Raw genomic sequence first — 20,437 nt, 5'->3', positions numbered from 1 at the left:
GCAGGTGCTGTATATATGGACATGTACTCTGCTACTCTGTCTGCTTTTGCATACAATTTACATTTTCCATATTTAAAAATTATTTTTGAGATGATCCGAGAAAATTGGCCATGAGTTAGGCATATCTGATATTAAAGAATTATTGTGGTTAGTGTGCTAATATCTTTATAGCTATTTTATTAAGTCTTTCTCTTAGAGATTCAACCTAAAGTAATTATGAATAAAATCTTATGATGAAGGGAACTTGCTTTAAACTACTTCGGTGTAGGGGCACCTGGGTGGCTCAGTCGGTCAAGCGCCCAACTCTTGGTTTTGGCTCAGGTCATGGTCCCAGGGTCATGGGATTTAGCCCCTTGTCTGGCTCCATGCTGGGCAAGGAGTCTGCTTAAGATTGTCTCTGTCTGTCTGTCTGTCTGTCTGTCTCTCCCTCTGCCCCTCAATCCACTCTCTCTCTCTAAAAAAAAAAAAAAAAGAAGAAGAAGGAGGAGGAGGAGGAGGAAAAGAAAAGAAGAAAAGTATGCCAGTGTGGAGAATGAGGAGAAGGGTGACATAAAACTAGCCTCATATTTATTATGATCGGTGTTGGGCTATAGGTGCCTAAGAGTTTGTCAGGCTCCTCTATTTTTCTGTATATTTGAAAGTATCTTTACTAAGGAGTTAAAATAAAAATAAAACCCAAAGACAATAAATATAATGTTTCTGTTAAACTACAAAGTGTCAAAAGTTTTCAAGTGTCTTTCATTGTTACCAGCATCAGTTAACAAAACTAATGTTCATGACACATAGCGGACAGACAATAAATATTTTTTAAGTGAATGATCACTCCAAGGATGTGTCAGAATCAAAAGCATGACATTCAAAAATCATGGATCAGGGCGCCTGGATGGCTCAGTCAGTTAAGCATCTGACTTTTCATTTTGGCTCAGGTCATGATCTCACAGGTGGGTTCATGGGTTCAAGCCCTGCATTGGGCTCCGTGCTGACAGTATGGAGACTGCTTGGGATTCTCATTGTCTCCCTCTCTCTGTCTCACCCCCATGCACTCTTGTGCTCTCTCTCTCTCTCTCAAAATAAATAAATAAACTTTCAAAAGTCATGGGTCATCTAGGTAAATCCAGATTATTCTCCTTGATGTTAACTGTCACGAAATAAACTGCAAAATTTATTTAGTGTCTGTGGAATGCTTAAAGTTTTATACAGCTTAACAAAAAGCTAAGCATAACACAAATTGCAAATTATTTTTTAGGTATCAATATAGTGGTTCTCCATAGTCTCATTTCAAATTTTTAGTTTTGACCACGGTAAGTGTCCCTGTGATGCCTTTTTTATGAGTATCGCTTGAAGACAAAAGAAGTCAACATTGAATAGGCTATTGATGTTTCTACCTGCATGCTAATTTAATAGTCTCCCACTGTACCACTTAGAGTGTGTGTCTGTGGGGCTCCCCCAGCTCCACAGGATAATGAATGTAGGAGTGGCTATCATCATTCCACAGGACCCTGCTTGCTGTCTATTGTTTGAAGTATTTTAAGCTTAGGAGTGATTTTTTTCAAGTTTATTTATTTTGAGAGAGAGAGAGAGAGAAAGAGAGAGAATGCAGGGGAGGGGCAGAGGGAGAGAGAGAATCCCAAGCAGGTTCGGCACCAGCAGTACAGAGCCCAATGCAGGGCTCGAACTCATGAACCATGAGATCATGACCTGAGCCAAAGCCAACAGTTGGACACCCCACCAGCTGAGCCACCCAGACGCCCCAAGTTTGGGAGTGATTTGCTACCTAGCAAGAGATAACTCATACATCAAGGACAAAGGTTTAAAAACATGGCAGAATCCCTTCACAGGCTGGATTACCAAGGGCTAAGATTTTTCAGGAACAGAAGCTTTGAACAAAGACTCTAACGGACTGACTGACTTTGATGCTGGCCAAAGGCAAGGGGATGTCAGCAAGGGAAGTGAAAGGGGAAGTGAAAGATGTCAGCTACAGGCTTGTTCCTTGTGGAAATGGAGGCTGTGGATAGTATCTGCCTGCATTTCCTCGCTTGCTGTATCATTATTTAGAATCTGTGACATCTCTTTCCTCCTCCTGCTTCTTGTTATTCTATGTAAGATGAATTGGTGGTGGTTGTACTTCTGTTTGGCCCACAGATTGCAGAACTTAAGATAGGACTGAAGGCAGAGGGCACATCCCAGAGGTCCTGGAATGGAGGCCTTCGCCATACCTGGACCGGATTCTGTGTTTCTCTCCCCAAGATGGGTGAGTGTGTTCTTGGTTGAGTATGAGATTGTGATGGTTACATTATGGTGGGTGAGAGCATCTAAAAATATTTCATGTGTGGAAAGATATATGTGTGTGAGTGCCGGACAGCCAGATGGCACACGGTGCATGGGGGCAGGACCTGACAATTGTCCTGTAGGACCCACTCTTCTCTTCCTGAGGGGGAATAGATTTTTTTTTTTTAGCAAGGCCTGTATCTCCCAGCCCGCACAGTGGCTTTGTGTGGTCATGTGACTGAGTTCTGGCAGATGGGGTGTAAGAAGCGAGGGAGCTTCCCGGGATCACCCTGAAGAGACCCTTCATTCACACTCCACCCCACCCTTGCCTCCCTGTTTCCCCATCTTCTTGGAACTCGTGTGCTGGCTTGAGCTCCACCTTGGTACGTGAGGAAGGAGCTGGACCTTCAGGCTTCATAGATAAGAGGAACATACCGGCCTGACTTACTCACCTCTGGATTTAAAAACAAAATTTTTTTTTAATGTTTATTTTTGAGAGAGACCGAGAACGTGAGTAGGGGAGGGTCAGAAAGAGAGGGAGACCCGGAGTCTGAGCTGTCAGCACAAAGCCCAACACAGCGGACCTTGAGAGATCATAACCTGAGCCGAAGTTGGACACTTAGCTGACTAAGCCACCCAGGCACCCCTGGATTTTCACATACCAGTGGAATAAACCTTGATCTTGTTTAAACTGCTGTCACTTCAGGTCTCTGTCATTCTCACTGAAACTAATCCTAATGAATACAATGGTATCTTTTCATTTTCCCTGACCAGCCACAACTTCCCTCTTTCAGGAGGCCTTCCTCTAACCCATTCCTTGTGCTTCGGGGGGGCTCTGAGTCACAGGATGGACTCCCTTTTCCCCAACAGGCAGGTAGGTGACCAAACCTTTCTGATGAGAATACCAGCCCCCTTGCCAGGAACCGAAGCCTGAGTGGAGCTGATGAGGGACCATAAGGCAAACTGACACCCCCCAAAATCACCACCCCCCAGGTGGGCTGTGTCTGACATTCCTCCGTACTCCTGGCTGCCCAAGAACAAAGGAAAGGGGAAAGCAAATGGGTAACTGACTAGAGATCAGAGTCCTGCAGGACAGGAGTCTCCATTGGTTTGCAAATATCTTGGTAAATTACAAGAAAAGGGCAATCTTATCAATAGCCTAATCTCCAGAAACTCCCTACTATTAATGATCTCGATTTGCTAGAGGGAAAAAACAACCTAAGCTTGACAATAGCTAGGCCTCCAGCAACTTTCTCCGTCACTCTTTCACTCCGTGGGAGGGGTCCTTAGCATATGGAAATCCCTTTAAGAAACTTCCTCTTTAGTCCCCAAACTCCACGGTACACAACCAGTCACTCTTCACAACCCCAGTGCAGCTCTTTCTGCCCACAGTCCCTGTGCTTTAATAAAATCACCATTTTGGGGGGCGCCTGGGTGGCTCAGTTGGTTGAGCGTCCCACTTCGGCCCAGGTCATGATCTCGCGGTTCACCAGTTCCAGTCCCACATCCGGCTCTGTGCTGACAGCTCAGAGCCTGCAGCCTGCTTCTGATTCTGTGTCTCCCTCTCTTTCTGCTCGTCCCTCAGCTTGTACTCTGTCTCTGTTTCTCTCTCTCTCAAATAAATAAAAACATTAAAATCAATAAATAAATAAAAATAAAATCACCGTTTTGCACCGAAGACATCTTCAAGAATTCTTTCTTGGCCATCGGCTCTGGACCCCCGTCCCTCCAAAACCCCATCAGAGCCGCACCTGCAGGCAGGTGAGCCTGATATTGTGGTGTCAGTGCCCTGGGGAGAAGATCCTTGAGGTCCCCAGAGCGGCCCTGGGTCCTGTCTTTTCTGAGCCCCAGTCACTCAACTTGTCCTTAGATTCCATGAGCTCACCAGTGTTCTTCCCATTCATATCTTTGTTTTTTCTCAATCCAGAGTAGCTTTCTGCTGCCTGCACCCCAAGAACCACAGCCCATGATGTCCTCTCATCTTTCCTTTGCCTTCCCATTTTTTCGCCTCTGGTTGTGCCAGTGTCCCCACCCTGATGCCCCTTAGTCACTTGTTCCATAAAAGTATCATCCCATGACTTCGTTGCTTAAAGCAACAACCATCATTTTACTATCCTCTCTCGCGGCCGTGGGGGTTGAGTCAGCTGCACTAAACAGGTCTCATTTGGGGGCTCTCATGTTTGCAGTCAAATGGCAGCAAGAGCTGCTGTCCTCTTAAAGGCTTCCTGCATTTTCCAACACGACAATTCCTTGACGCTAACTGGGTGTCCAACAATCAACTTAGTTCTGGCACTGCCTTCCTGGAGTTAGCATCAGACTCCACAGGTTTTAAGGTCTCAGTCCCGTAACACAACCCCTTCTTTGGACACCAATCACAAGTCCTGGGAGCTACGCATGATTCTGACAAGCAGCCTATAAATTCAAGGGTTCCCAGACCCCTGTTCAGGTCTGATACTTCACGAAAATGACTCACAGAACTCAGGAAGCTGCTATGAACTTGCAGTTACTGGTTTACTATGAAGGGTACAAGTGAACAACCAGATGAAGAGCCCACCAGGATACAATGGAATACCAAGGAAGGGGCGCCTGGGTGGCTCTGTGGGTTGAGCGTCCAACTTCACCTCAGGTCATGAGCTCGCGGTTCATGGGTTCGAGCCCCGCGTCGGGCTCTGTGTTGACAGCTCAGAGCCTGGAGCCTGCTTCCAATTCTGTGTCTCCCTCTCTGCCTCTCTCCCACTCGCACTCTCTTTCTCTCTCTCTCTCAAAAATAAACATTAAAAAAAGAAAACAATGAAATCCTGTCATTTGTGACAACGTGGGTGAACCTGGAGGACACTATGCTAAGTGAAATAAGCCAGACACAGAAGGACAAATGCTGTGTGATACCCTATAGATGAGGAATCTAAAATAGCCAAACCGGGGAGCCTGGGGGACTCCGTCAGTTAAGCGTCCAACTCTTGATTTCAGCTCAGGTCACGATCTTGCAGTTCATGGGATGGAGCCCTGCTTCAGGCTCCGTGCTGACAGCACAGAGCCTGCTTGGGACTCTGTCTCTTCATCTCTGCCCCTCACCCACTTGAGCTCTCTCTCTCTCTCTCAAATAAATACATTAATTAAAAAAATATAGCCAAACTCCTAAGAGAGCAGAATGGTGGCTGCCAAGAGATGGGGAAAAGGGGAGGTGTTAGAGTACAAAATGTCAGTTGCACAAGTTGAGTAATCCTAGAGATTTATGCACAGCATAGCCTCTATATTAACAATATTGACTGTATAATTAAACATTTGCCAAGAGCGCAAGTCTTAGGTTTTCCTATAACAACGATAATAGCAAGTTAAGGAGGCGGGAGGTAAGTTTTGGAGGTGATACATGTTTATGGCATAGATTGTGGTAATTATTAATAGTTAAAAAAATATATATAGCTTTTTGTCAATCATGCTTCAATAAACTGGTTTTAAAAAAAAAGAGTTGTAGGGGTGCCTGGTTGGCTCTGTAGAGCATGCAACTTTTTTTTTTTTTTTTTTTTTTTTTTGAGTGTGCAGCTCTTGATCTTAGGGTTGTGAGTTTGAGCCCCATGTTGGATGTACAGATTACTTAAAAAAAAAAAAAAAAAAGAGTTGATGAGGACAAAGTCCAAGTTGAGTGAGCAGGGTTTCCCTGCCTTCTCCTCATGGAAGCCAGGCACACCCCCCCAGCACTTTGACCTGTTCACTGACCGGAAGCTCCTCCAGTCTCATTATTTCAGGGTTTTCTTATGGGATCTCATTACGCAGGCACGATTAATTAAGTTACTGGCCACAAGATTGAACTCAATCTTCAGTCCTTTCTCTGGGGGTTCAGGGAAGCGGGGGTTTGGGGGGAGTGCTGAAGGGGCCAACCTTCCCGTCACATGATTGGTGTTTCTGGCCCTCAGTCCCCACCCTGGGGCTATCTAAAGGCCCAGCCATGAGTCACCTTATTAGCATACTCAGATATGGTTGAAAAGGTCTCCTTATGAGTAACAAAGGGCAATGCTATTGCTCAGGGAATTGCAATAGTTTTAAGAGCTCTACACCAAACACTGGGGACAGAGACCAAGTATATATATATTTTTTATAATTTCTTAAGTTTATTTATTTATTTTGTGTGTGAGAGAGAGAAAGTGCAGGAGGGACAGAGGGAGAGGGAGAATCCCAAGCAGGCTCCACACTTGTCAGTGCAGAGCCTGACGCGGGGTTTGAACTCACAAACTGTGAGATCGTGACCTGAGTCAAAACCAAGAGTCCAATGCTTAGCCAGCTGAGCCACCCAGGTGCCTCTAAGTATATTTATTATCGTATTGTACTTACTCGCTCAAGAATCTGGTGCTGGCCGTGGCTAGGTCCTCAGAAGAGGCTGGCAGTTGGAACACCTGTATGTGGCCTTTTCACGTGGCCTGAGCTTCCCTACACTATGATGATGGGGTTCCAAGAGCAAGCTTGCTGGCCATCCCAGACAGACCCCTGTTTCCACTTCTCCTTAGGCCGTGAGGGAAAGGAACATAGATCTCATTTCTCAGCGGGAGGAGTGTCAGTGTCACGGTGTAGGAGGGCGTAGAGGACAGGAGATCTTCTGGGGTCAACTTGGAGAATACAACGTGCTACAAATATGGAAACCCAACCAATACTTGGCCTTTCAGATCCATATCTTCATCCTACAGTCTTGTCTGCACCATCTCCTTGCCCTCACTTCTATCTTCCAAACGAAAAATGGTTTCCTTCTGCGGCAGGGCTCGTGGCCTTATTATATGGGAAGATCCTTGAGGACAGGGACCAGCTCTTAAAATTTGTAACCAAAGAATAAATACATGAAGTAGCTTACTGTAGTGACTGAGAGAGCAGATCCTGACATTAGTTCAAAGTGCCATTTGTGGGGCGCGTGGCCGGCTCAGTCAGTAGAGTGTGTGACTTTTGATCTTGGGGCTGTGAGTTTGAGCCCCAGATTGGGAGTAGAGATTATTTAAAAATAGAATCTTAAAATAAAAAAAGTTTCAAAATACCATTTCCCAGAAACCTGATCTTGAGCAAGTTAACAAATGTCAATCTGCCTTAATTTCCTCATTTGCGAAATGGGTATTTTAGAACTACCTTACCCTTAGAGTTGTTTTGAGAATTAAATATAATACAAGAAAAACATAAAAATAATACAAGAAAGGCATATACAGTGCTTGGTAGTTGGTATGTTAGTTGGGTTTTGTTCCTGTTATTAATTATTCATTACTATTGTTAATTATGACCATAACGCATCCCCCTCAACACCCATAATAATGTGATGGTTAATTTTATGTGTGAACTTGACCAGGCCATAGAGTGCCCAGTTAGCTGGTTAAACATTATCCTGGGTGTGTCTGCGAAGGTGTTTCCGGATGAGATTAACATTTGAAGCAGTAGATTGAGTAGGGCAGATGGCCTTCCCCAATGTGGAAGGCTTAAATAGAACAAGAGGTGGGGTTAGGCAGAATTTCCTGTTTTTAAACTGGGAAATTGGTCTTCTGCTTTCAGATTGGAACTTACACCATCAACTCTCTTGGTCCTCAGGCCTTTAGCCTTGGCCTAGAACTACGGGCTCTCCCAGGTCCCCAGCTTGTAGCAGATGGTAGATCATTGTCAGCCTCCGCAATCACATAGGCCAATTGCTCATGATAAATCTCCCTCCCACCTTTCCTCCCTTTCTGTCTTTCTCTTTCTCTCTCAACAAGAGAAACATACATATTTCTTCTGCTGGTTCTGTGTCTCTGAAAAAACGCCAACTAATACAATTAAGTGTTACTGCATTTTTATTTGTACCATTTATCAGTGTATCTGAAATTATATATTTAATAACAAATACAGGGGCCCCTGGCTGGCTCAGTCAGTGTGGCATGTGACTTTTTTTTTTTTTTAATTATTTTTTTAAGTTTATTTATTTTGGGAGACAGAGTGGAGGAGGGGCAGAGAGAGGGAGAGAGAGAATCCCAGGCAGGCTCCGTGTTGTCAGCGAGCGCAGAGCCTAATTCGGGGCTCAAACCCATGAACCGTGAAATCGTGACCTGAGCAGAAACCAAGAGTTGGACGCTTAACCGACTGAGCCACCCAGGTGCCCCTTAAGAAAAGCTTTCAACTGTACGAAGAACTGAAAGGTGGTCCTCATAAAGGTGATGTAGTGGGAAAGATGATCAATAACATCCTCGTGAAAAAAAGCCAAACAGAAGGACCTTTAGACATTTGTGATAGTTTCTCCCAAGCAGGGGCCTCCATAGCAGTAGCATTATCATCCATGAAACCTGAATTGTCCTATGCAGTAGACACGTGACTTTTCAGCTTTTGAAATTTACTTCAATTTAAAGATTTTTTAAAAATGTTTATTTTTGAGATACAGACAGTGTGAGCGGGCAAGAGGTAGAGAGAGGAGACACAGAATCAGAAGCAGGCTCCAGGCTCCGGGCTGTTAGCACAGAGCCCGACGTGGGACTTGAACTCACGAACTGTGAAATCATGACCCAAAGTCGAACACTTAACCGACTGAGCCACCCAGGCAGCCCTGAAATATACTTCAATTTAAATGGAAAAACTGGGGCACTTGGCTGGCTCAGTCGGTAGAGCATGCTACTCTTGATCTCGGGGTCGTGAGTTCGACCCGCCCCATATGGCGGGTAGAGGTTCCTTAAAAAAATTAAAAACTAGTAAATAAATTTAAAAACTGATTCAGTTATTGGAAAACTTTTAAGTATGTCTACATTAACCTGAGTATCGGGATTCTACCTTTTGAACAGTAAATTTTACAAAATCTAAATACAGATCAAATATTTCTAACGAACACTAAAGCATCTGAATCTAAATATGATACAAGTGTAAAATACATCAGATTTCAAAAACTAGTACCAAAAAAGACTGTCAAATATCTTCACAATTTTGGGGGCACCTGGTTGGTTCAGTCAGTAAAGCATCCGACTCTTGATTTCAGCTTAAGTCATGATCTCACTGTTTATGAGTTCAAGTCCCACATCGGGCTCTGCAGTGACAATGCAGAGCCTGCTTGGAATCCTCTCTCTCCTCTCTCTCTGCCCCTCCCCCACTCACTCTCTGTCTCTCTCAAAATAAATAAACTTAAAAATTTTTAAATCGCCACAATTTTAATATCGATTACATATTGAAATAATATTTTAGTCCTGAGTCAAATAAAGCATGTGATTAAAATTAGTTGCATTATTCCAAACTCATCAAGTTGTGTACATTAAATATGTACAGCTTTCGTCTGTCAATCGCACCTCCATAAAGTGGCTTAAAAATTAGTTGCAGTGTGGGGCGCCTGGGTGGCTCAGTCAGTTAAGCGTCTGACTTCAGCTGAGGTCATGATCTCACGGTTCCAGAGATCGATCATTGGTTTCTGAGTTCGAGCCTCATGTTGGGCTCTGTGCTGACAGCTCAGAGCCTGGAGCCTGCTGTGGATTCTGTGTCTCCTCTCTTCGCCCCTCTCCCATTTGCACATGTGCTCTTTCTCTCTCTCTCTCTCAAAAATAAACATTTGGGGCATCTGGGTGGCTCAGTCGGTTGAGCGTCCAACTTCAGCTCAGGTCATGATCTCACAGTCGGTGAGTTCGAGCCCCACGTCGGGCTCTGTGCTGACAGCTCAGAGCCTGGACCCTGCTTCGGAATCTGTGTCTCCCCCTCTCTCTGCCCCTCCCCTGCTCATGCTCTGTCTCTCTGTCTCAAAAAAAAAAAAATTAAAAAAACATTTTTTAAAAAAGGAAAAAAATTAGTTGCAGGGCACATGGCTGACCCGGTGGAGCGTGCAACTCTTAGTCTCAGGGTTATGAGTTAGAGCCCCATGTTGGTCAGGGAGCCTACTTAAAAAAAAAATCAAACTAAAAAAATTAGTGCTTTTGCCCTCCCCTCCCCGCTAGAGCCTAAGCACCTTCAGTTTTAAGAAGAGCTGCGTGCTCCCTCTGGTTCTGGAAACCCCGCTCATAGCCGGCAAAAATGGCCTTGGACCACAGCCTTCCAGACATAGTTGTCATTTCAGGAGTCCTGTTCCAACAGGCCTTCACAGGCTCTAAGGTGGCATAAACAGAAAGGCCTCCTTTTGCTCTTTTTAATGTGGCCACTAGAACATTCTTATGTAATTTGTGTTATATTTTTGTCGGCCATTTCTAGGGAGATAAGCTGGGGTGACACATCACACCTAGGAATCTTAGCAAACACAGGAGCAAGCAGCGACCAGCTTGGAGTCTGAAGGGGTGTGAGATAGTTTTTAAAAAATGTTTATTTATTGATTTTGAGAAACAGAGAGAGAAAGTGCAGGAGGGGCAGAGAGAGAGGAGAGAGGGAATCCTAAGCCTGACAGCGCAGAGCCTGATGCAGGGCTCAATCTCACATTAATTTTAACATCTTTCCCATGCAAATTCTGGACAGGACTGTGCCCTTCCGGCCTCTACCTGTCCTGACTTCAAGGACAAAATGGATGAATCTACAATAAGTATGAGTAAGTGCCCTTGGGTCAGAGGCACAAGCCTGTTGCCATAGGCTGCGTGGTCACTCTCGAACTGCCCAGGCCTTCCTGGTCCAGGTGAGCCTCTGGAGCTTCCTCATTTTACCTGGGAGGATCCAGAGACAGTAAGAAGAGCAAAGAAGAGAGGGACAGTATCTTCTTTAAAGTTTCAACAGTACCCACGAAAAGAACTAAAATAGCGAAATATACATTAAGGGGGGAATGGTAGCATCAGTGAGCCAAATCTGCATGTATCACAGCAGAAATGTAATATTGACAGTTGATCAAGCGAGAAATAGTGGTATCAGTTTGTTCTTTGGAGATTCGGAGGAAATCACTGCAAGAAGACAAAGAGAATTAAACATGGTTGCTCCTAACTGTACATTTAGTTTCATGCCTTCTTGTTTTGGTTTTTTATGTTTATTTATTTTTGACAGGCAGAGAGACAGAGCACGAGTGGGGGAGGGGCAAAGAGAGAGGGAGACACAGAATCCGAAGCAGGCACCAGGTTCCGAGCTGTCAGCACAAAGCCCGACACAGGGCTCAAACTCACAAACCGTGAGATCATGACCTGAGCCTAAGTCGGATGCTTAACGACTGACCCACCCAGGTGCTCCCATGCCTTCTTCTTTAATTGGTTGTATTTCACAATTTGGGGGGCAAAGCTTTTATTTTTAAGTAATCAATGTGGGGTTTGAACTTACAACCCTGAGATCAAGAGTTGCATGCTCTACCAACTGAACCAGCCAGGTACCCCGATTTCACAAATTTTTTTAAAAATGTTTACTTATTTATTTTGAGAGAGAGAGAGAGCAGGAGAGAGGCAGAGAAAGAGGGAGAGAATCTGAAGCAGTCTCCATTCTCAGCGAGGACCTGACGTGGGGCTCGATCTCACAACCATGAGATCATGATGTGAGCTGAAATCAAGAGTCGAACACTTAACCAATGGAACCACCCAGGCGCCCCTACGATTTTTTTTAAAGAAAGGGGTGGCCCCTTGGGGGCCGACTTGGGAGGGAGGAGACCCAAGGAGAGGCTGGGCCGGGGCCCATGATCTTTAGTATAAGCTGGGCTGTACCAGTTGTTATTTTAACAATATGCATGCATGTCTTTATTTACAAAAAATTCCAATAACAAAGTAATGAGTTGGTACAGCTTATTTCTCCTCGTGTTTACAGTCTTTGCTGGACTTGTGGAACACAAAACTGGGAGCACAAGCTTCATGTCATTGTGCAGATGAGCAGAGAAGTTTGGTGACTTAGCAAATCCATAGCCCATTGGTGACAAAGCAGGGGCATTCCTGGGCTCCTACGCTAGAGTTCCTTCCCCTGCCACACTTCCGGCATAAGATGGAAGCGAGGCTAACATGATTAAGACAAGTTGTCTGTTGGAGCTCCTGGGTGGCTCAGTCGGTTGAGTGTCCGGCCTTTGGCTCAGGTCATGATCTCACGGTTTGTGGGTTCGAGCCCCATGTTGGACTTTGCACTGACAGCACAGAGCCTGCTTCAGATTATCTGTCTTCCCCCCTTCTCTCTGCCCCTCCCCTACTCTCTTTCTCTCTAAAATAAATAAACATTAAAAAAAAAGACACCCTTATTAGCAGAGATATGGAATTTATCTTTAGTTTAGTTTTTTTTTTTTTTTTTTTTTTAAGTAGGCACTGCACCCAGCATGGAGCCCAACACAGGGCTTGAACTCAGGACCCTGAGATCAAGACCTGCCCTGAGATCAAGAGTGGAATGCTTAATCACTGAGCCAGGCTCTCCAAGAGATATGGATTTTAAACCAGACAGAGCTGTAGAAACAACCCTTGTTAGTTTTTTTCTATCTACTACCTTAGCTTAGAATTCCCTATTTACTAGGGAATTATTATAATTATTAATTCATTAACAATTGTCTCTGTCTAAAATGTATAAAAACTGTCTGCCCTGGTCATTTCATTTGGTCTTTATTTCAGTATTAGGCCTCCGTGCACATGCACATGTAATAAAACAATGTTTATTTTTTTTTTCTCCTGTTTACTTGTCTCATGTAAATTTAATTCTTTTTTTTTTTAATTTTTTTAAACATTTTTAATTTATTTTTGAGACAGGGAGAGACAGAGCATGAACAGGGGAGGGTCAGAGAGAGGGAGACACAGAATCCGAAACAGGCTCCAGGCTCTGAGCTGTCAGCACAGAGCCCGACGCGGGGCTCGAACTCATGGACCGCGAGATCATGACCTGAGCCGAAGTCGGCCACTTAACTGACTGAGCCACCCAGGTGCCCCAATGTAAATTTAATTCTGAGTCAGCTGGAAGACCCTGAGGGGTAGAGGGAGAATTTTTTCCTTCCCTACTGAGCAGGGGAACAGAACATGTCCCTCATACTCCTTTCCCAGGTACCCAGGCCCCTCCCCAAAGTCAGCACTGTTCCCAGTTGCTGTGTCCTCCTGCAGAGAATGTCAATGCATCGATAAGCATGTATATATAATAATTTTTCTTATTTGGAAGGATCTGTGTTTTTGTCTGCAGTGTAGCCCAGGGCTATTAGAAGACTCTTGTACATTGTTAGTTCAAAGAGGGCCTGGTGGAAAGCCCACACACAAAAGTGGGCTATACCAACAGCTACCAGGGAAATGCACATTAGAGAGATCACTAGAAATCCACCAGAATGACTAAACTCTAAAAGACTGATTAGATAGGGGTGCGTGGGTGGCTCGGTCCGTTAAGCTTCTGACTTCAACTCATGATCTCACAGTTTGTGAGTTTGAGCCCTGTGTGTTGGGCCCTGTGCTGACAGCTCAGAGCCTGGAGTCTGCTTCGGAGTCTGTGTCTCCCTCTCTCTCTGCCCCTCCCCCCGCTTGCTCTCTCTCTCTCTCTCTGTCTCTCTCTCTCAAAAATAAATAAAGGTTAAAAATAAATAAATAAAAGACTGATTAGATGTAAAGACTGATAACACTATGTGTTCATGGGGATACAGCGTGATGGGAATGTGAAATGGAACCATGAGTTTGGAATAAAGTCTCAGTTTCTAATAAAATGAAACACATCTACTCTATTGACCTGGCAATTCCACTTTTGGGTACTTACACTCAGAAAATGCGTGTCTAAAAAGATCTGTACAAGAATGTTCTTCTCGGCTTTATTTTAAATGTTCTTCGCAGAGAGTGAGGGGGACGGAGGAGCTGAAGCAGGCTCCACACTGACAGCAATGAGCCTGATGCGGGGCTCGAACTTATGAACTGTGAGATCGTGACCTGAGTGAAGCGGGATGCTTAACCAACTCAGCCACCCAGCTGCCGCAAGGTTTTCGGTCTTGATGGGGTTTTGCATTACAGCTGCGTAGATTTGTCAAAAGTCAGTGAACGGTAAACGTAAGGTTTGTGCATTTTATTGTATATAGTTTTACCTTAAAAAAAGATAATTACATGTGTGCTAAAGTGTTTAAAGGTGAAAAGTATTGATTTCTCTAACTTCTTTTGAAATGCGGCCAAAAATTGATGAATTGATTGTTTTAAAGTTTATCCATTTATTTTGAGAGATAGAGAGAAAGCAGGGTGGGGGGCAGAGAGAGAGAGGAAGACAGAGAGAATCCCAAGCAGGCCCCGCACTGTCAGTGCAGAGCACAATGCTGGGCTCGAACTTGCCAACTGTGAGAACATCAGCTGAGCTGAAGTCAAGAGTCGAACACTTAACCAACTGAGCCACCCGGGCGCCTCTTGATGAATTGTTAAACGGATAAATAGATATGTGATAAAGCATAAATAGGAAAATGCTAATTGGAGAATTTAGATGGATATGTGGACATTCACTGTACATTCCTTTCAACTTTTCTGTGTCAAAATTTGTATAATAAAATGTAGGGGGAAAGCAAAGAGAAAAAGAGAAGTACAGGGGTAGTGTGACCATTCACATCAAGAACTACTTCTCTATTGTCTCCTCGTTACTTTTTCAGTGTTGTCACATCCTCGTTCTGTCACCAGAGCCCAGCTGGTCGACAACAGTGCTGGTTTGTCTTTCACTATCCCTGGCTGTCCACGCTGGGGGAAGTAGGAGGAAGTGGCCAAGCATACAGACAGCATGTGGTTTATGGCCACAAAATTCCCCCGCTCCCAAGTGGGCCGGTCATAAAACAGTCACCATCCCCAGGGTGGGGGTGGGGGCCCTTCTCCCCTCTGCTGTGTTGCATCTCTGGCTTCTGCGCTCCAGCTTCTTTTGGTTTATTTCCTCCTCGTGGAGGAACACATGTTCCAGAAGCTTCCTGGGATATGGTGTGTGGGAGATAAAACTTTTTTAAGAACTGACTTGTCTGAAAATGTTCTCATTTCACCCACCCACTTGATCGATAGTTTGGCCGTGAATAGATTTCTCAGTAAAAAATCATCTTTCTTCAGCATCTGGAAGGCATACTGCTCCATCAGGGCAACTGTTGGGAAATCTGAAGCCATTCTATTTCCTGTTTCCTTGTGTTTTCTCTTTGGAAACTTGTAGAATCTTATCTGTTCCCATTGTTCTCAAGTTTTCACAATGATGAACTCAAGGGCGGGTCTATTTTTTATTCACGGGGCTGGCACTTTCTGTCTCTGAACTCAAGTCTGGGAAATTTCCCTGAATATTTTCGTGGATATTTTCCTCCTTTGCTTTTTCTTTGTTCTTTGTTTTCTATTACAGGATATTATTAGGATGACAGTTGGACCTCATCAGCTAGTTCCCTAATGTTCTCACCGTTTCCTATTTTCTATCTCTCCATGTCTTCTGGGTCCTCTGAGAGATTTTCTCATCTTTCTGTTGTTTTTCCTGCTAGTTTTTTTTTTTTTTTTGGGGGGGGTTAATTATCTAAATGCTTCTTTTTTTGTTTTTTGTTTTTTTTTTAATACCACTTCCGGGGCTCCTGGATGGCTCAGTTGATTGAGTGTCCAACTTTGGCTCAGGTCATGATCTTGCAGCTGGTGGGTTTGAGCCCCATGTCGGGCTCTGTGCTGACAGCTCAGAGCCTGGAGCCTGCTTCAGATTCTGTGTCTCCCTCTCTCTCTACCCCTCCCCTGCTTGTACTCTGTCTCTCTGTCAAAAATAAATAAACATTAAAAAAAAAAAAAGAACTTAAAAAAAATAAAAAAGATTCAGCCTAGGCTACTAGATCCCTTTGTTTTTGTTTTGTTTTCCCAGGCACTGTGCCTGGACTCCCTGCCTATCCCCCCCAACCCGCCCCAAACCACCCCCCAATCCAAATACTCTCAGTTTACGCTCTCTGGAGGGGAACCTCCAGTCTTTTGTAGGGGAGGAAGAGGGCAGCCACCTTGCCCAGTGGAAGATGGGAAGGGATGTAGATGGCCTGTTGCTGCGTATCAGCTTTTGTGCCATTTCCGTGCCCCGCTCTCCCTCTACCCCAGTTCTGTAGGTGCCTGCTGCTGTCAGTTCCCAGCTCTTTGGTGATCCTCTGGTGTTGATCTGGTGTCCCTTAGCTTTTCCCACTGCTAGTCTAGGAGACTAAATCAGTTACAAGCAGTCTGTCTCCTCATCCCAATCTGTTCTAAGATTATGTCTTTTTTTTAAATCCCTTTTCCGAAGTTCTAGTGGGGTTTTGGGTAGAAATTAAATTAGATACTTGTATTAACCCATCATGTTAATCTGGAAATGAATACTATATGTTCATTTGCTTACTAAGCATCTCTCCTACTAGGATGTAGGTTTCCTGATGCCAAGAATCTGTTTTGCTCATTTCACACTTCCAACACCTTGACAGTAACTGGAACAGGATAACTGATTGACCTTGAATGAAGGACCTCAGTAGGAGATATGATTGTGTTAACCTTAAACATAAAACTGCCAGGGGGGCACCTGGCTGGCTCAGTCAGTGGAGCATGTGACTCATGAGCTCAGGGTTGTGAGTTTAAGCCCCATGGTGGGTGTAGAAGTTACTTAAAAACAAAATCTTTAAAAAAATTTTTTTAAACATTTATTTTTGAGAGAGACAGAGCATGAGCAGGGGACGGGCAGAGAGATAGAGGGAGACATAAAATCTGAAGCAGGCTCCAGGCTCTGAGCTGTCAGCACAGGGTCTGATCCAGGGCTCCAACCCACTAACTGAGAGATCATGACCTGAGCCCAAGTCGGTCGCCCTACCGACTGAACCACCCAGGTGCCCCTAAAAACCATATCTTTAAAACACACACAATAAAACTGCCAGTCACTTTACCTGTAAAAATGAGTTTATTTGGGAATAGCAGAGAATTGCAATTGAGGACAAGGAGGCTACAGCAAAACCACAGGACAGTCTGATAAACAAAGGAGAGGAACATTATTTTATGGGGAAGGAGGAAGTTGGGAGGTTTTTGTTTTGTTTTTTTTTTTTGAGAGAGAGAGAGAGAGAGAGAGAGAGAGAGCACACACCTGCACTTGGGGGTGAGGCAAAGAGAAGGAAGGGTACAGAGGATCGAGGATCCAAAGCAGGCTCTGGGCTGACAACAGTTAGCCTGGAACTCAGGAACTGTGAGATCGTGACCTGAGCTAAAGTCGATGCTCAACCAACTGAGCCACCCAGGTTCTCCAGGGAGAGGTTGTTTTGAATAAAAGCCCACTGGAGAGAAGCAAGAGTTGCCAGTGATGACGATTTCCCATTGGCTGAGTGGCAGGGGTGGTTGATGTCTTATAGGAGATGCAATGTATGTGTCTCCCCATTGGGCCCTGTAATGAGTGGTTCTTTTCTGTTGAGACTCTTCTGTTAGGTGTCTCTAATTGACCATTTTTCCTATAATTGCCATTCAGTGCTGGGGTTCCCTCTACCAGCCTCCCCTTCTAGCATCTTTTTTTTTTAAGTCTTTAAAATGTTTATTTATTTTTGAGAAAAAAAGGGGGAACGGGGGAGGGGCAGAGAGAGAGGGAGACAGAGAAGCTGAAGCAGGCTCTGCACTGACAACAGAGAGCCTGATGTAGGGCTCGAACTCACAAACTGGAAGATCATGACCTGAGCCAAAGGCAGACGTTCAACTGATTGAGCCACCCAGGTGTCACTAGTTTTAATTTTAATTTTTTTTTTTTTTGGCCCATTTGTTGCCATGGAGAACATTACTCAAGGTCAAACGTGGAGAAGTTTTAAATTAAGTTTTATTATTTTTTTTAAAGTTTATTAAATTCAGTTTTATTTATTTATTTATTTAGAGAGAATAAGCAGAGGAGGGGCAGAGAGAGACAGGGACAGAGGATCCAAAGCAGCTCTGAGCCAACAGACAGAAGAGAGCCTGACGCAGGGCTTGATCTCATCAACTGTGAGATCATGATCTGAGCTGAAGTCAGACGCTTAACCGACTGAGCCACCCAGGCGCCCCTTAAACTTTTAAATAAACTCAGTTTTGAATCAGTGTATTTTCATATGTGAGTTGTACGCTGATTTTGTTATTGTATAGACACAGTCAAACCTCTTGGACAGTGGACTCTCACTTTACCAATCTAGAGAAATCATGATCTGAATGTGGGCTGTGTTGCCTGTTGGCTCAGAAACACATGTATCAGAATCAAGTCCGTCCTCAAGGCAGCCTTTGATGACCTCTCTGGATTCCAGACCCCAACCAGCTCAAAGGCGTGGCTCCCTTGGAGTCACATGTGAGGATGGCTTCTAATGCCCAGGCCTTTGTTCTCACTATGGAAAATTCTTCTTATTCCATCAAGACCCACCAGAAATCCTACCCAGTGCCTCCTTTCCACTCTTATCTTTTTGATGAAAGCCCTTTTTATTAGTGTGAATACAGTTTTTGGTCCCTGATGTCAGCACTATGTTTATACTCCACTTAACAGGGAGAAGAGTGGGCCCGGTATCCTGGCAACTATGTTTCATTTACTATCAGTCCATTAGGCAAGTGCAGCCCTCCACTATTTGTTCAATTGAAGTAAATTATTGACCTGAGGCCCCACCCTTTTATTTGCTCCTGTATTTAGACTGCGTAGTTTACCTTGGTCATAGATTCCCTGGATATTTTTGGGGCACCTGGGTGGTTCAGTCGGCTGAGCGTCCAACTTCAGCTCAGGCCATGATCTTGCAGTCTGTGAGCTCCAGCCCTGTGTCAGGCTCTGTGCTGACAGCTCAGAGCCTGGAGTCTGCTTCGGATTCTGTGTCTCCCTCTCTCCCTGCCCCTCCCCTACTCACGCTCTCTCTGTCAAAAACAAACATTTAAAAAAAATTTTTTTAAAGATTCCCTGGATATTTTTACCAGCAAAGAGGACACTGTTGCTCTAGTACCCTTAAAATTTTGACTCCTCTTTAAGGGAGAGCTTTAGGAACAGCGAAAAGGAGATGTCCTTTGCCCCAGGACCATGTTTGTTTTGAAATAACTGCAAGACAAAGATGCTTTAAAAAAAAGAAAAGAAAAAACCCATGTAGAGAAGGTCTGATTTCAGAACACTGTTACTTCAACAGAGTGAATTCTAGAAGAAGAAGACCTCCAGGTAAAAATGTCATTGGAAATCAACTCCCCTGGAGGGTCTGTTCTCAAACAGAGCTGATGGGAGGTGAACCAGTTACCACTTTGCAGGAGGGCAATGCAACAACAGGTATGGAAGTTTTTAAAACTCCATTTTGGGGCGTGTAGTCTAAAGAAATCAAACTGTGAAGATTCTGGCACAAACATGCCCAGCTCAGCACTGTTTCTCAAATAGGGACAATTCCACTGTCCAGTGATACGTGAATTGGTTAAGGGACATGTGCATAATGGGACTGAATAGCAACGGGCCATTGAAAATGTCCCAACGGTTCAGTGTTTCTACATTCTGTTTAAAACATGTTGTTACAGGGGTGCCTGGGTGGCTGGTCGGTTAAGCGGCCGACTTCGGCTCAGGTCATGATCTCGCAGTCCTTGGGTTTGAGCCCCGCGTCGGGCTCTGTGCTGACAGCTCAGAGCCTGGAGCCTGCTTCAGATTCTGTGTCTCCCTCTCTCTGACCCTCCCCCATTCATGCTCTGTCTCTCTCTGTCTCAAAAATAAATAAACGTTAAAAAATAAATAAATAAATAAATAAACGTTAAAAAAAATTTAAAAAATAAATAAATAAAACATGTCGTTACAGGTGCGCCCGGCTCTCTCAGCTGGAGGAGCGTACAACTCTTGATCATGGAATTTTGAGTTCGAGCTCCACCTTAGGTATAGATTACATACATACATGCATACATACATACATACATACGTACAACATGCTGTTGCATACATAAGTAACCAAGAGGGACTCCTGGCTGGCTCAGTTGGTAGAGCAGGCGACTCTTGATCTCAGGGTCATGAGTTCAAGCCCCACGGTGGACATGGAGCCTGCAAAAGGAAGGAAGGAAGGGAGAACTGAAAGCAAATATCCCAAATATTGGCACCTTAATGGTCTGCCTACAGAACATTATCTCCAGAACTCGTACAAAGCATAGGGCATAGTAAACGCTCAGCACGCTGGAAACAAAATGCATACGTGAGCGAACAAATTTCAACATATTTTTGACCTAATGAACAGGAGTTTTCTTTGAAGAATGGTAGTGTGGTATTTCCTTCTTTAGAGTTTCAGGTTCCGAATTTTCCGGAGGAACCTCCTCCTCTCCTAAGTTAAGGCTATCACAGAAGAAGGCTACACTTAGGCCAATCATCAGGCGGCACGAAGATGGCGGCCGGCCGGCCCCGCGCCCCGCCCCCGAGCCGAGCGCGCTCGAATTGAGCCGAGCGCTCCCGAGCGTCTCCCGAG

This window comes from Panthera tigris, chromosome E3 (assembly GCF_018350195.1).
Source record: "Panthera tigris isolate Pti1 chromosome E3, P.tigris_Pti1_mat1.1, whole genome shotgun sequence".
Classification (NCBI taxonomy): Eukaryota; Metazoa; Chordata; class Mammalia; order Carnivora; family Felidae; genus Panthera; species Panthera tigris.
Note: the sequence above shows the minus strand (reverse complement) of the source record.